Here is a 16,866-nt window from a genome sequence, read left to right on the forward strand (position 1 = left end):
TGGCAATAATTAGGCTGAGACAAGGGTGACTTGGACCAAGGTGGAAGTGGTAAAAAGTGGTCAGATTCAGGATATGTGGTGTTTGGAGTGTTCCAGCAGAAATGATGTGCCTCTAGCTTAGAAGTGGGTTGTGTGAGAGAGAGAAGTCAAGGATGACTCCAAGGTTTTGGCCTGAGCAACCACAGGTTATTAATTTTGTACTAGGTTCTTTCTATGCATAACTTCATTTTAATTCTCAGAACAGTCCCAGAACCATCATCATTTTACAGAGTAGGCAATAAAGCTTAAGAGGTTAAATAATATTCATACAGCTCCCAGGTGTCAAGATCTGACCCCAGAACTTGCATTTACAATAGCTAGCCAGCTGTCAGGCTACTGAGCCAAGACCTAGGCCTGCATCATCCTACCCCCATGTCTATACTTGGTGTACTGACTTTCTCCTTCACCCTCACACATTATAATAAAACTACTCTTGCCAGTGATCTCATTGATCTCCCAGTTGCCAATGAAGAAGGCTGTCTTCATTCCTTATCTTAGTGGCTCCAGGGCATAAACAAGCTCCACTCTGGCTTCCCTAACCCAGCACTCTTGACTGTCCTGTGGCTTCTCGAGCTATTCCTTCTCAAAGCTCCCTTTTGGTCCTCCTTTCTCCTTCGCTAAATAATTTTATTCACAAAGGTACTAGACTTAGCTCTCCACTCTCTTTGCATACTCTTTCAGTGATTCCATTCTGTCCCCTTTCTTAAGTCACCAACCTTGTTCTAATTGAGGCATCCTCAGTATTTCTAGCCCTGTTCTCACTCTGGTTCTCACTCTCTTTCTCTCTTAAAGCCCCAAACATCCAATTCCATTTCCATGACCCAAACAGTTCAAGCTCAACCAGTCAACAAATATCTTTCCCCTGTGGACTATATTCTTAAGTTCAGAAACAGTCCATTCATCTTTCTAGCTTTTGACAAGCTCAGGCCTTATTCATCTTTTTAGCTTTTGGCACACTCAGTACACAAACCTCCCTCAGTGCCATCTTGGTCAATGGGGAGACTCCTTGGTACTCTGACTGTCTACTGGTAATAATTTTCCCCTTCAAAACTCTGGACCCTTGTAATCTTATGAGGGTAAATGGATGGAGGTTTCATCTTCTGTAGTTTTTTCCTGCTCTCAAGGGGCATAGTCTCACCTATTCCTGGGTCCAGAGATTCCTGCCAATTACTAAAAGAAGTGGGTCAAGGATTGCTGTCTTTGGAAGGTGGCATACGCAGTGTCTAGATGATGGCACTGCTGATTTCAAGAGGTGGTGTTGCAGATGTGCTTCCAAAGTGAGGCCTACTGTGTGCACAAGCAATCAAATATTTAGTGAGGAGTATGCCTAGTGATGTAAGGAGTATGCCTTGTAATGAAATTAGAAACTAGAGAGACAAAAGGATCCTTATGATCTTATCTTGAGCAGAGCTTGGGGTGGCACACCCAACAGTGGGATAAGTTTGCAGCAGAAGCCACTGTCTGGGAAATGCAGAGAAAGGTATTATCAGTCAAAGCATGGGCATAAAGTATAACAATTGTCAAAAAGTAATAATAAAATAAAAAGTAACATGTCACTTAGCTTTGAGGGGTGCTGTTCCTTTACAAAAAATAAATTTTAAATTTCTTTTAGAAGTGCAGGTCTAGCTTTCCCTTACAGTATCAAGAGCAACAAGGCCTGAGTCCTCCTCAGGCAGTGCCCTCTTTATTCACATGTGACGGATCCAAGGCTTGATTTCTGTGAGCTTTAGGGAAGAGTGTATTGTCAGCAGGACATCACAGGAACTGGTCCATTGCTCAGCTAACTGCTGTTCAGGACCTTGAGTCTTCCAGGCCTTTAGTAAGATTCAGTCTCTAGGCTGGAATGGATGTAAGGGCTCTTCAGATGGGTAGATAGACCTGCACTGAGAACTTGTGCAAAATTGTTAGTGTTCGCTCTAAATGATATACGTATTGTTTGACTTTTGATTCATGTTCTAAATCTAAAGGGGTGTTCCTAAAACAGAAACTTGGAAAAGTCTCCCATAAACTATTTCCAAAGGGCTTACTGGAAGTCAGCTTCAGGGTGTTACCTGAATCCAGAGCAAGGCAATAGATCCCATTTCATATGTGTTTCATGACATACTGTTGCAAGAGTCTTCCTTATTGTGTAGTTTATTTTCTCAGTCTTCCTCATAGATTTGGGTTTCCAAGATATATGTAGTTTCTAATGAATCTGTAATGCCTGTCCTGTTTTCTGGGAGATTTCTGAAGCACATGATTTTAAGAATTTCTGTAATACTGCTTGAATTTCCTTTAAAGCTTCCTTTTTAAGAGGGTATTATTTCTTCTATGGAATCTCTGCTCCTTATTTCAGGTTACATTTTTCTTCCCCCAATTCTTATTAATTTATTTCTGTTACAGATGGTTCTCTTTTTCCTACCCTAGACACCCTGCTCCCCATCCCATTCAACCCCCCAGCATTATTGTCTATATCCACTGGTTATGCATACACGCATATAAGTTCTTTGGTACATCTCATTTATCTCCCCCACCACCATCCTTCTTTGAGGTTTGTCTGTCTGAACCATACTTCTTTCCACGTCTCTGGGTCTATTTTGTTCATCAGCCCACCTTGTTTATTTTATTCCACAAATAAGTGAGATCATGTGGTATTTGTCTTTCACTGATGGGCTTATTTCGCTTAGCATAATACTCGTGAAGTCCCTCCATGTCATCTCAAAGGATAAGAGATCTTTCTTTCTTAAAACTGCATAGTATTCCATTGTATATATGTACCACACCTTTGTATCCCCTCATCAATTGATGGACACTTGGGCTGTTTCCAGATCTTAACAATTATAAATAATGCTGCTATTAACATAGGGGTACATACATTTTTTCTCATTGGTGTTTCAGGTTTCTTAGGGTATATTCCTAGAGGTGGGATCGCTGGTTCATTGTCAGATCAATTTTTAATTTTTTGAGGAAACACCATAATGTTTTCCACAGTGGCTGCACCAGTCTGCATTCCCACTAGCCGTATACTATGAAAACAATGTTTTCATATATGGCCTTTATTATGATCCCACCTACTTTCTCCTCCTTTTTCAAGATTGCTGTGGCTATTCAGGGTCTCTTTTGTTCCATATGAACTATTGAAGTATTTATTCTACTTCAGTGAAATATGTAATTGCTATTTTGATGGTGAGTGCATTGAATTTATAGATTGCTTTGCGTACTATGGACATTTTAATAATGCTAATTAATCCAATCCATGAACAAGGTATGTGCTTCCACTGTTTCATACTTTCACACTGTACTGTAGTTTTCTGCAAATAAGTCCTTTATTCTTTATTTTTATTTATTCATTTGTTTTTGTTACAGATATTTCTCTCTCTTTTTTTTTTATTGATTCATTTTTGTTACAAATGATTCTCCTTTTTTCCCCCACTGATTCCCCCCTCCCCCTTCCCTCCCTGCCCCTTCCCCAGGTTGTTGTCCATGTCCACTGTTCATGCATACATGCATATAAGTTCTGTGGTTCATCCCTCTCTCACCTCCCCACTCCTTAGGGGATTGTCCTCAAACTGTTATGTTCATTATATTCCACAAATCAGGGAGATCATATGAAATTTGGCTTTCTCTGTTTGGCTTGTTTCACTTAGGATGATACTTTCCAGGTCCCTCCATGTAGTCTCAAAGGATAAGAGATCTTTCTTTCTTACCGCTGCGTAGTACTCCATTGTGTATATGTACCACAGCTTTTTAATCCATTCGTCTACTGATGGGCACTTGGGCTGTTTCCAGATCTTAGCGATTGTAAATAGTGCTGCTACAAAGATGGGGGTACATATATTCTTTCTGATTGGTGTTTTATGCTTCGTAGGGTATATTCCTAGAAGTGGGATCACTGGGTCAAATGGGAGATCAATTTTTAATTTTTTGAGGTGACACCATATTGTTTTCCATAGTGGCTGCACCAGTCTGCATTCCCACCAACAGTGCACTAGAGTCCCCTTTTCTCCACACCCACGCCAACACTTGTTGTTTGATGATTTGTTGATGGTGGCCATTCTGACAGGTGTGAGGTGATACCTCATTGTTGTTTTGATTTGCATCTCTCTGATGATTAGTGACGATGAACATTTCGTCATATGTCTCTTAGCCATTTGTATGTCCTGTTTGGAGAGGTGTCTATTTAGTTCCTCTGCCCATTTTTTAATTGGATTCTTTGTCTTCCTCTTGTGGAGTTGTATGAGCACTCTATATGTATTGGAAATTAACCCCTTATCTGATATATCATTGGCAATTATGCTCTCCCATACAGTGGGTAGCCTTTCCGTTCTGATGATTGTATCTTTCCCTGTGCAGAAGCTTTTGAGTTTGATGTAGTCCCATGTGTTCATTTTCTCCTTTGTTTCTATTGCCTTAGGTGATGTGTCAGTAAAAATTCTGCCGCGTATGATGTCTGAGATTTTGTTGCCCACAGTCTCCTCTAGGATTTTTATGGATTCATGAGTTACATTTAAGTCTTTTATCCATTTTGAGTTTATTTTGGTGTAGGGTGTAAGTTGATGGTCTAGTTTCATTTTTGTGCAAGTAGCTGTCCAATTTTCCCAGCACTATTTATTAAAGAGGCTGTCCTTACTCCACTGTATGCTCTTGCCACCTTTGTCAAATATTAATTGAGCATATTGCCTAGGGTCCATTTCTGGGTTCTCTATTCTGTTCCACTGGTCTATATATCTGTTCTTGTGCCAGTACCAGGCTGTTTTGATTATGGTGGCTTTGTAGTATAACCTGAAATCTGGTATTGTGATCCCTCCAACTTTGTTCTTCCTTTTCAAGATTGCTGTGGCTATTCGAGGCCTTTTTTGGTTCCATATGAACTTTTGAAGTAATTGTTCTAATTCTTTGAAGTATGCCGTTGGTATTTTGATGGGGATTGCGTTGAATCTATAGATTACTTTGGGTAATATGGACATTTTAATGATGTTAATTCTCCCAATCCATGAACAGGGTATGTTCTTCCCCTTTTTTACATCTTGCTCTATTTCTTTTTTCAAAGACCTGTAGTTTTCTGCGAATAGGTCCTTTATCTCTTTGGTTAAGTTTATTCCTAGGTATCTTAATTTTTTTGCCGCAATGGTAAATGGGATTGTTTGCTTAGTTTCTCTTTCTGTGAGTTCATCATTGGTGTATAAGAATGCCATCGATTTCTTGACGTTAATTTTGTATCCTGCTACTTTGCCAAATTCATTTATTAAGTCTAGTAAGCTTTTGGTGGAGTCTTTGGGGTTTTCTATGTACAGTATCATGTCATCTGCAAATAATGACAATTTCACTTCCTCCTTTCCAATTTGGATCCCTTTTATTTTTTCTTCCTGTCTGATTGCTGTGGCTAAGACTTCCAGTACTATGTTAAATAGGAGTGGCGAAAGTGGGCATCCTTGCCTTGTTCCTGTTCTTAAGGGAAATGCTTTTACTTTTTGCCCATTGAGTATGATGTTGGCTGTAGGTCTTTCATATATGGCCTTTATTATGTCTAGGTATGATCCCTCAATTCCCACACTGCTGAGCGTTTTTATCAAAAATGGATGCTGGATTTTGTCAAAGGCTTTTTCAGCATCTATTGATATGATCATGTGGTTTTTATTCTTCAATTTATTTATGTGGTGTATCACATTTATGGATTTGCGAATATTGTACCAGCCTTGCATCCCTGGGATGAATCCCACCTGGTCATGGTGGATAATTTTTCTGGTGTATTGCTGGATTCGATTTGCTAGTATTTTGTTCAGGATTTTGGCGTCTATGTTCATCAGGGATATTGGCCTGTAGTTTTCTTTCTTTGTTGTGTCTTTTTCTGGTTTTGGAATTAGAGTTATGCTGGCTTCATAAAACGAGTTTGGCAGTCTTCCTTCTTCTTGAATTTTTTGAAATAGTTTGAGGAGAATGGGTATTAGTTCTTCTTTGAACGTTCGGTAAAACTCCCCTGTGAAGCCATCTTGGCCTGGGCTTTTGTTTGCTGGAAGAGTCTTGATTACATCTTCAATTTCTTCTGTTGTTATTGGTCTGTTCAAGTTTTCAATCTCTATCTGATCCAATTTTGGGAGGCTATGTGTTTCTAAAAATTTGTCCATTTCGCTTAGATTTTCGAATTTGTTGCCGTATAATTTTTCATAGTAGTCGTTAACGATCTTTTGTATTTCTGTAGGGTCAGTTGTTATCTCTCCTGTTTCATTTCTGATTTTATGTATTTGGGTTCTCTCTCTTTGTTTCTTGGTGAGTCTAGCTAAGGGTCCATCAATCTTGTTTATCTTTTCGAAAAACCAGCTCTTTGTTTTATTGATCCTCTGGATTGTTTTTTTGGTCTCTATGTCGTTTATTTCTGCTCTGATCCTTACTATTTCCTTTCTTCTACTTGCTCTGGGGTTTTCTTATTGTTTACTCTCTAGTTCTTTAAGTTGTGAGGTTAGGTCGTCTATTAGAGATTTTTCTTCTTTTTTGAGGTAGGCCTGTAGTGCTATGAACTTCCCTCTCAGAACTGCTTTTGCTGCATCCCATAGATATTGTATTGTTGTGTCCTCATTTTCATTGGTTTCCAGGAAGTTTTTGATTTCTTCCTTGATTTCCTCGGTGACCCATTCATTGTTTAATAACATTCTATTTAGCTTCCATGTGTTCAAATATCTTTGTATGTTCTTCTTGCAATTGATTTCTAGTTTCATACCATTGTGGTCTGAGAAGATGCTTGTTATAATTTCAATCTTCTTGAACTTGTAGAGACTTAGTTTGTGCCCTAACATGTGGTCTATCTTTGAGAATGTTCCATGTGCACTTGAGAAGAATGTGAATTCTGTAGTTTTGGGGTGTAGTTCTCTGTAGATATCTATTAAATCCATTTGGTCTAGTGCTTCATTTAGAGTCTCTGTTTCCTTGCTAATTTTTTGTCTAGAGGATCTATCCAGTGATGTGAGCGGGGTGTTGAAGTCCCCTGTTATGATTGTATTGCTATCGATTTCTCCTTTTAAGTCCTCCAATAGTTTTTTAATATATTTTGGTGCTCCTATATTGGGTGCATATATGTTTATCAAGGTTATATCTTCCTGTTGGATAGATCCTTTCAATATTATGTAGTGGGCTTCTTTGTCTCTAGTTATGGCCTTCAATCTGAAGTCTATTTTATCAGATATCAGTATTGCTACCCCAGCTTTTTTTTCCTTTTCGTTTGCTTGGAAGATTTTTTTCCATCCCTTCACTTTCAATCTATGTGAGTCTTTTGTTATGAGGTGGGTCTGTTGTAAACAGCATATAGATGAGTCTTGCTTTCTTATCCAATCAGCTACTCTATGTCTTTTTATGGGAGCATTTAGTCCATTTACATTTAAGGTGGTTATTGATATGTACTTATTTATTGCCATTTTTGTTTAGTGTGGTTCTATTTTTCTTCCCATTTCTCCTGGTAATTACTGCAGTCCTTTTAACATTTCTTGCAGTGCTGGTTTGGTGCTAATGTACTCCCTTAGCCTTATTTTGTCTGGGAAGCTCTTTATTTGACCTTCTATTTTGAACGATAGCCTTGCTGGGTAGAGTAGTCTTGGATTCAGATCCTTGTTTTTCATGACCTTGATTACTTCATGCCATTCCCTTCGAGCCTGTAATGTTTCTTGTGAAAAGTCAGCTGAGAGCCTTATGGGGGTTCCTTTGTAGGTAACCTGTTGCTTACCTCTTGCTGCTTTTAGGATTTTCTCTTTGTCTTTTATTTTTGGCAGTTTGATTACTATGTGTCTTGGTGTGGGCCTGTTTGGGTTCTTCTTACTTGGGGCTCTCTGAGCTTCTTGAACTTGAATGCCTTCTTCCTTCACCAAATTAGGGAAGTTTTCTATTTCTCTTTTTTTTTATTGACACCCTCTTCCCTTCCCTCCACGCCCACTCCATCTCCAACTTTGTTGTCTCTGTTCATTGGTCATGTATACATGCATATAGTTCTGTGATTTTTCTCTATGCCCCCATCTCTGAGGCTTCTCAGTCTGTACCCCACCTCTATGTCTCTGGGTTAATTTTGTTCAGCAGTTTGTTTACTTCATTATATTTCACAAATAAGTGAGATTATATGATATTTGCCTTTCTCTGCTTGGCTTATTTCACTTAGAATAATACTCTCCAGGTCCTTCCATGCCATCTCAAAGGATAAGAGATCTTTCTTTCTTACAACTTCATAGTGTTCCATTGTGTACATGTACCACAACTTTCTTATCCACTCATCTACTGATGGACACTTGGGTTGTTTCCAGATCTTAGCTATTGTAAATGGAGCTGCTATGAACATCGGGGTACATATATTCTGTCTGATTGTTGTTTCAGGTTTCTTAGTTTATATCCTATAAGTGGGATCACTGGGTCAAATGGCAGTTCAATTTTTAACTTTTTGAGGTAACACCATAAAGTTTTCCATAGAGGTTGCACCAGTCTGCATTCCCACCAGCAGTGTACTGGAGTCCCCTTTTCTCCACACCCATGCCAACACTTGTTTGATGAATTGTTTATGGCAGCCATTCTGACAGGTTTGAGATGATACCTCATTGTTATTTTAATTTGCATCTCTCTGATGATTAGTGATGTTGAGCATTTCTTCATATGTCTTTTAGCCATTTGTATGTCCTGTTTAGAGAAGTGTCTATTTAGTTCCTCTGCTCATTTTCTAATTGGGTTCATTGTCTTCCTTTTGTTGAGTTGTATGAGCACTTTATATATTTTGGAAAATAACCACTTATCTGATGCATCATTGGCGATTATGGTCTCTCATATAGTGAGATCCCTTTACGTTTTGATGGTTGTTTCTTTTGCTGTGCAGAAAATTGTAAGTTTGATGTAGTCCCATGTGTTCATTGTTTTCCTTTTTTTCTGCTGCCTTAGGTGATGTATCAGTGAAAATTCTGCAGAGTGTGATGTCTGAGATTTTGTTGAATACAATCTTCTAGAATTTCTGTGGATTTACGAGTTACATTTAAGTCTTTTTTCCATTTTGAGTTTATTCTTGTGTATGGTGTAAGTTGGTGTTCTAGCTTCATTTTTTTTTTTTTTTTTTTGGAGCTGTCCAATTTTTCGAACACCATTTATTGAAGAGACTGTCTTGACTCCATTGTATGCTCTTGCCTTTGTCAAATATTAATTGAGTATATTGTCTTGGGTCAATTTCTGGGTTCTTTATTCTCTTTCATTCATTTATCTACCTGTTCTTGTGCCAGTACCAGGCTGTTTTGATTACAGTGGCTTTGTAGTATAACCTGAAATCTGGTAATGTGGTCTCTCATGCTTTGTTCTTCGTTTAGAAAATTGCTGTGGCTAGTAGGGGTCTTTCTTTTGTTTTATATAACCTTTTGGAGTGTTTGTTCTAGTTCTGTGTAGTATGTTGTTGGTATTTTGATGGGGATTGTGTTGAATCTATAGATTGCTTTGGGTAGTATGGACATTTTAATGATGTTAATTATTCTAATCCTTGAACAAGGTATGTGCTTCCATTTTTTATATCTTTCTCTATTTCTTTTTTCAATGTCCAGTAGTTTTCTACAAATAGGTCCTTTACTTCTTTGGTTAAATTTATTACTAGGTATCTTAAATTTTTTTGCCGCGATGGTAAATGGAATTGTTTTTTCAGTTTCTCTTTCTGTGCGTTCATCATTGGTGTATAAGAATGCCATCAATTTCTTGATGTTATTTTGTAACCTGCTACTTTGCCAAATTCATGTATTAAATCTAGTAGATTTGTGATGAATTCTTTAGGTTTTTTTATGTACAATATCATGTCATCTGCAAATAATGACAGTTTCATTTCCTCCTTTCCAATTTGAATCCCTTTTATTTTTGCTTCTGTTCTCATTACTGTGGCTAAGAGTTCCAGAACTATGTTAAATAAGATTTTCAAAAGTGGAAAACCCTTTCTTGCTTCTGTTCTTAAGGAAAATGCTTTAATTTTTCCCATTGAGTATGACGTTGGATGTATGTTTTCATATATGGCCTTTATTATGTCAAGATATGGCCCCTCTACTCCCACATTGCTGAGCATTTTTATTAGAAATGGGCGCTGGCTTTGTAAAATGCCTTTTCAGCATCTATTGGTATAATGATATGGTTTTGCTTATGTGGTGTATCGCATTTATAGATTTGTGAATATTGTACCAGCCTTGCATTCCTGGGATAAATCCCATGTGGTCATTGTAAATAATTTTTTAATGTCCTGCTCGATTCAACTGGTGAAAATTTTAAGGATTTTGACATCTATGTTCATCAGGGATATTGGCTTCTAGTTTTCTTTCTTTGTAGTATCTTTATTTGTTTTGGAATTAGAATTATGCTGGCCTCATTAAATTAGTCTGGAAGTGTTCATTCTTACTGAATTTTTATGGAATTGTTTGAAGAGAATGGATGTTACTTCTTCTTTGAATGTTAGGTAAATCTCTCCCATGAAGCCATCAAGGTCTGGGTTTTTGTTTGCTAAAAGTATCTTGATTACAGCTTCAGTTTCCTCAGTTGTTACTGGTCTGTTCAAGTTTTCTCTCTCTTCCTGATTCAGTTTTGGGAGAGTGTGTGTTTCTAAAAATTAGTCCATTGCACCTATATTGTCCAATTTGTTGGCATGTAATACTTCATAGTATTGTTAAAAAATCCTTTGTATTTCTGTGGTGCCAGTTGTTACCTCTCTTTCATTTCTGATTCTGTTTATTAGGGTCCTCTCTTTTATTTCTTGGTGAGTCTAACTAAGGGTCCATCAATCTTGTTTATCTTTTCAAAGAACGAGGTCTTTGTTTCACTGATATTTTGAATTGTTTTTTGTTTGTTTGTTTGTTTTTTTCATTTCTATTTGCTTATTTCTCCTCTGACCTTTATTATTTCTTTCCTTCGAATTGCTCTGGGTTTTTCTTTTTGTTTACTTTCTAGTTCTTTACATTGTATGGTTAGAAAGTCAATTCAAAATTTTTCTTGTTTCTTAAGGTAGGCCTGTGGTGCTATAAACCTCCCTCTCAGGACCTGTTTTGCTGAGTCCCATAGATTTTGTGTTGTGTGTTCATTTTCATTGGTTTCCAGGAATTTTTAATTTTTTTCCTTAATCTCCTGGTAACCTATTTATTATTTAAAATCATACTATTTGGCCTCCATGTGTTTGAGTGTTTTTGAGTATTTCTGTTGTAATTGATTTCTAGTTTCATGACATTTTGATCTGAGAACATGCTTGATATGATTTCAATCTTCTTGAACTTGTAGTGACTTACTTTGTGTCCTAACATGTAGTCTATCTTTGAGAATGTCCCATATGCACTTGAGAAGAATGTGAATTCTTTAGTTTGGGGGTTCAATTTTCTGTAGATACCTATTAAATCCATTTGATCTAGTGCATCATTTAGAGTCTTTGTTTCCTTGTTAACTTTTTTTCTAGAGAATCTATCCACTGATGTCATTGGCGTGTTGACATCTCCTTTGAAATCTTCTGGAAGTTTTTTTTATTTTTATTTTTTTATCTTTATTGTTGAATGTATTACAAATGTTCCTCATTTTTTCCCCATTGACACCCTCCTCCCCACTCCCACCCCCCTCCCACCTTTTCCCATTGTTTGCTGTGTCCACTGATTATGCATATGAGTTCTTTGATTTATTTCCTCCCACTCCCGAACCCCTTTCTCTTTGAGGTTTGTCAGTCTAGCAACCAATTTGTTCTTCTTAATCCCTTCACCTTTTTCACCCATTCCCCAAACCCCCTTCCCATCTGGCAACCAACAAAATGTTCTCTGCATCTATGACAATGTTTCTGTTCTGACTGTTCATTTTGTTTGTAGATTCCATTGTCAATAGATATGCATTCATTGCCATTTTGTTTGTTCATATATTTTATCTTTTTCTTCAAATAGACCCTTCAACATTTCATATAATAACGGTTTGGTGGAGATGAACTCCTTTAACTTTTTCTTGTCTGGGAAACTCTTTATGTGGCCATTCATTCTAAATGATAACTTTGGAGGATAGACCAATCTTGGTTGTAGGTTCTTGCTTTTCATCATTCTGAATATTTCTTGACACTCCCTTCTGGCCAGCAAAGTTTCTTTTAAGAAATCAGCTGACAGTCTTATGGGAACTCCCTTGTAGGTAACTAACTCCTTTTCTCTTGCTGCTTTTAAGATTCTCTCTTTGTCTTGAACCTTTTGCATTTTGATGATGATGTGTCTTGGTGTGGGCCTCTTGGGGTTCATCTTGTTTGGGACTCTCTGTGCTTCCTGGACCTGTATATCTGTTTTCTTCACCAAGTTAGGGAATTTTTCTGCCATTATGGTTTCAAACAGGTTTTTGATTTCTTGTAATCTCTCGTCTCCTTCTGGCACCCCCAAGATGCGAATGTTGGCACGCTTGAAGTTGTCCCAGAGGCTCCTTACACTATCCTCCTTTTTTTGGATTTTTTTTCTTTTTGTTGTTCTGATTGGGTGTTTTTTGCTTACTTGTATTCCAAATCGATGGTTTGCTTCTTGGCTTTACATACTCTATTGAATCTGTGTAAATTATTATTTCAGTTAATGCCTCTTTCATTTTTGACTATGCATTTTTCATTTTTGACTGGTCCTTTTTAATGTTCTTGAGGCCCTCACTAAGTTCATTGAGCATTTTTATAAGCAGTATTTTGAACTCAGCATCTGTTGAGTTGCTGATCTCCATTTCGCTTAGTTCTTTTCCTGGGGTTTTGTTCTGTTCTTTCATTTGGAACCTGTTTCTTTGTCTCCTCATTTTGGCTGCCTCCCTGTGTTTGTTTCTGTGTATTACTTAACAAGAGGTAAGGGGGTAGCTGAGACCAGATGCTGCTTGTTTGAAATAATTTAGGAAAACCTGAAGCGGGATCCAAGACAGGCCAATCCTATGGTTAAGCACCTGGCAACAGCTTGGGTGGGCCTGAAAGCTGGATGGGGCAGGGCCTCAGGGAATCATCAGGGCAGGGCAACCAGTGTGAGCTAGGTTGCTAGAGTCCCAGATATGGCAGCTATCTGCCGCTCCAGGGAAGGGCTCACCAAAGGAACAAAGGCCTCTGACAGCAAGTTTGTCCTGGAGAAAGCCCTCTCTCCAGCCCTTGCTCCAATGCCAAACAGCTCAGTTCTTCCCTGTATGTCTCTAGTGCCCCTCAAGCTGCCTCCCCTCCAAGCTTAGAGGGAGCAAGTCCAATAAGTCTATGCAAGGGCCCTTTAAGAGGAGCTGCCTGGGGCTCCAGCCACCTCATCATCCCTAAGCCTCAGTTCCCACTGGAACCCTGAGCTGGATGCCTGGTGTGGGATGGGTACCCCTCAGTCCTCAGGTAGGACCTTCCCAGCCGAGATGTCCTCCTGATTTTTATCTGCCACACATGGGTGTGGGACCAGCCCATCCGCCACCGCCCCTCCTACCAGTCTTGATGTAGTTACTTCTTTAATTCCGTAGTTGTAGGACTTCCATTCAGCTCGATTTCAGGCCATTTTGAATGATGATTGTTCTGTAGTTTAGTTGTAACTTTGATGTGGTTGTGGGAGGATGCAATACTGCATTTACCTATGCTGTCATCTTGACTGGAAGTCTCTCCTGTGGAAGTTTTTAAATGTATTTTGGTGCTCCTATGTTGGGTGCATATATGTTTACCAAAGTTATATCCTCCCATTGGAAAGATCCTTTCAATATTATGTAGTGGCCTTCTTTGTCTCTAGTTATGGCTTTCATTTTGAAGTTTACTTTATCAGATAAGAGTATTGCTATCCCAGCTTTTTTTTTCCTTTCTGTTTGCATGGAAATTTTTTTCCCATCCCTTCACTTTCAACCTATGTGAGTCTTTTGTTTGGGACGTGGGTCTCTTGTAATCAACATATACATATGAGTCCTGTTTTTTAATCTATTCAGCTACTCTGTGTCTTTTGATTGGAGCATTTAATCCATTTACATTTAAGATTATTATTGATATGTACTTATTTATTGCCATTTTTGTTTATTATGGTTGTTTCTCTTTCTATTTCTTCTATGACAGCAGTCCTTTTAAGCAGTTCTTGCAGTGCTGGTTTTGTGCTAATATATTCCCTTAGCCTTTTTAGTTTTTGTCTAGGAAGTTCTTTATTTCACCTATTTTGAATGATAGCCTTAGTGGATAGAGTAGTCTTGGATTCAGATCCTTGTTTTTCATTACCTTGATTACTTGATGCCGTTCCCTTTTGGCCTGTAGTGTTTCTGTTGTGAAGTCAGTTGATAACCTTATGGGGGTTCCTTTGCAGGTAACTTGTTGTTTATCTCTTGCTGCCTTTAGGATTCTCTTCGTCTTTAACTTTTGGCATTTTACTTACTGTGTGTCTTGGTGTGGGCCTGTTTGGGTTCTTACTTAGGGCTCTCTGTGCTTCTTGAACTTGTACGCCTTTTTTCCTTCATCATGGTAGGGAAGTTTTCTGCCACTATTTCTTCCAACAGTTTCTCTAACCATTGCTCATTTTTTTTCTTCTGGAACTCCTATGATACTCATGTTGTTATGTTTCATATTGATCCACAATTCTCTTAGGCTGCCTTCCTGGTTTTTAATTGTTTTTTCTTTTTAGTTCTCTGACTGGGTCAACTTTTCTAACCTGTCTTCTAATTCACTGATTCGACCCTCGGTCTCCTCTAGTCTGCTGGTTATTCCCTCCAATGTCTTCTTTATTTCTACTGTTATTCTTCATTTCTGCTTGGTGGATTTTGATTTCCAATTGGTTGATTTTCAATGTTTCTATATCTTTACTCATGCTGTTGAGCTCTTTGTCCATGCTGTCAAGCTTCCTCATTATCATTACTCTGAATTCTATCTTTGATAACTTGCTTTATTCAATTTCATGTATCCCTTCTTTCAAATTTTCTTGTTCTTTCATTTTGGCTTTGTTTCACCATTTTGGCTGTCTCAGTGGGTTTTGGATCCTGCAAAATCTTCCCTGTAGGTGTTGGTGTTCCACTTATTGTGGCTGGCTCTCTCTACTGGGCTTTGATGCATGTGAGAGGACCCACGTTAAACACCACTGTTAAGTCTTACTTTTCTGAGTAGATTTGCATGCCAAGGAAAGGTTCAGTTATCCTCTAGCTTTTGCCTGTAGGCTATTAGTCTCGGTTACTTGATGAACTTTAATTTTTTATCCTTCACTGAATGAAAAATCCCTCAGATGTAAGAGGATGTCCAACAGGTGGGGCACTTGCTTGCTATCAGACTCTGGATATTAATGAGCCTCAATTTGCGTTTCTCTGGCCTGGCTTCATTTGTTGAATTACTGAGAGAGGGACCATTGCTTCTCCCCAGGGCTCTAGGAAGAGGTCCTTTGAGTAAGATGGCTATTGTCCTATGAAGGAGTGATTCAGCACAAAATTCCCAGTGTCCTAACCTCCAGCTCTCCCCTAATCCAAGAGCTCTGACCTGTCTCCACAGTTCCAGTCCAGTGTGCCCTCCCACTGCTGGAGCCCAAGGTGAATCACTGTAGCTGATTTTGTGTTTTTAAAACCCCCAAGTGGGGACCACTCACAGATAAATTAGCCCTCCACTGCTATCTATGGACTTCCAGCCTGCCCTTTCACAACTCAGAGCATCCTACCAGGCTTGATTTGGCATGCCCTTTCTTTCTTTGGTTATATGTGTGTTCTTCAGCTGCTTTACAGTTGTTTTTTCCCAATGATTTGTCTTTATTTTAGTTGTAATTTCAGATTAGTCCAGGGAGACAATCTATGTAGCCTTCATTTACTCTGCCGCCATTTTTCCTCCATAAAATATCATCAGGTAGTGTCCAGACAGTCTTTCAATGAAGGGCTTGCTACCCTAGCTGTCAGAGGTAATTCCACAGCCAGTTTTCACAATGCTCTTTAGAGATCATGTCAGAAGCTAGCACAACTGCTTAAGGCCACATTTCCTTAAGGTCATATTTCTACTCCCCAGTGGCGCTAATTACTGAATGAGTGATAGATCTGGGAATATAAAGGTCTGGCTACCATAACCCAATGAAGGGCAACTCTGAAAGCTTTCAAGCTTCAAAACAATGTGTGGGGTCAACTGAGATTTAGTAGTCCTGCTCTGTAGCTTGTTTCCTCCTCTGCTGAATCCTGCTTCCTTCCTTTTCATAAGTGTAAATGAGTTAGGTCTGCACTCAAATGTGGCTTCCTCCCCTGCCCAGTCTTGCCTCAGTCTCTCCTAACTTTTTTGGTCTCATGCTTTCTAGTATTTTGTGTGTTTGTGTGTGTGTGTGTTTTCAGGTTGTCTTTTAAGCTTTGTTGAGGTGAGTGCTTCTACCATTGTAGATGCTATTTGTTTAAGGTGTTCTTCAGTTTGGTCTACTATTGCCTCAGCTTCTTTGCTTTTATATACTTTTTCTTCTGCCCCTCTTAATTCATTCAGTCTCATGCCTTCTAGTATTGTCTTTGTGTGTGTGAGAGTGTGTGTTTTCCGTTTGTTTGTCTTTTAATCATATTGTTGATCCTGGGACTTGTAACACTGTTGAAGTAGATGTATTACTTTTTCCTGTTTGTGAATTGCCTTCTTTATTTTTTATTTTTTTCTTTCTCCCTCTTCTAATTCTTTTGGTCTCACACCCCCTACTGTTGTGTGGTCAGAAATATTTTTTATTGTCTGTGTTTTTTTTTATCTTTCTGTTGAAGTGGCTGCTTCTATTATTGTTGAGATTGATATTTTGGGGGGTTCTTTTTAGGTTGGGCTGGATGCTTTCTTTTGTTCTTTCAACACTTATATAACAGTTGGCATGACAAGGTTGACAAGGCTGGGTTTAAGGTTCAAAGTTAACAACCCCAAGGACTGAGCCCATCCACAAGTGGACAACAGCAATCAAGACCCAAAATCAACAGGACAGCCCACAT

The sequence above is a fragment of the Molossus molossus genome, unplaced genomic scaffold (genome assembly GCF_014108415.1).
Source record: "Molossus molossus isolate mMolMol1 unplaced genomic scaffold, mMolMol1.p scaffold_m16_p_6, whole genome shotgun sequence".
NCBI lineage: Eukaryota > Metazoa > Chordata > Mammalia > Chiroptera > Molossidae > Molossus > Molossus molossus.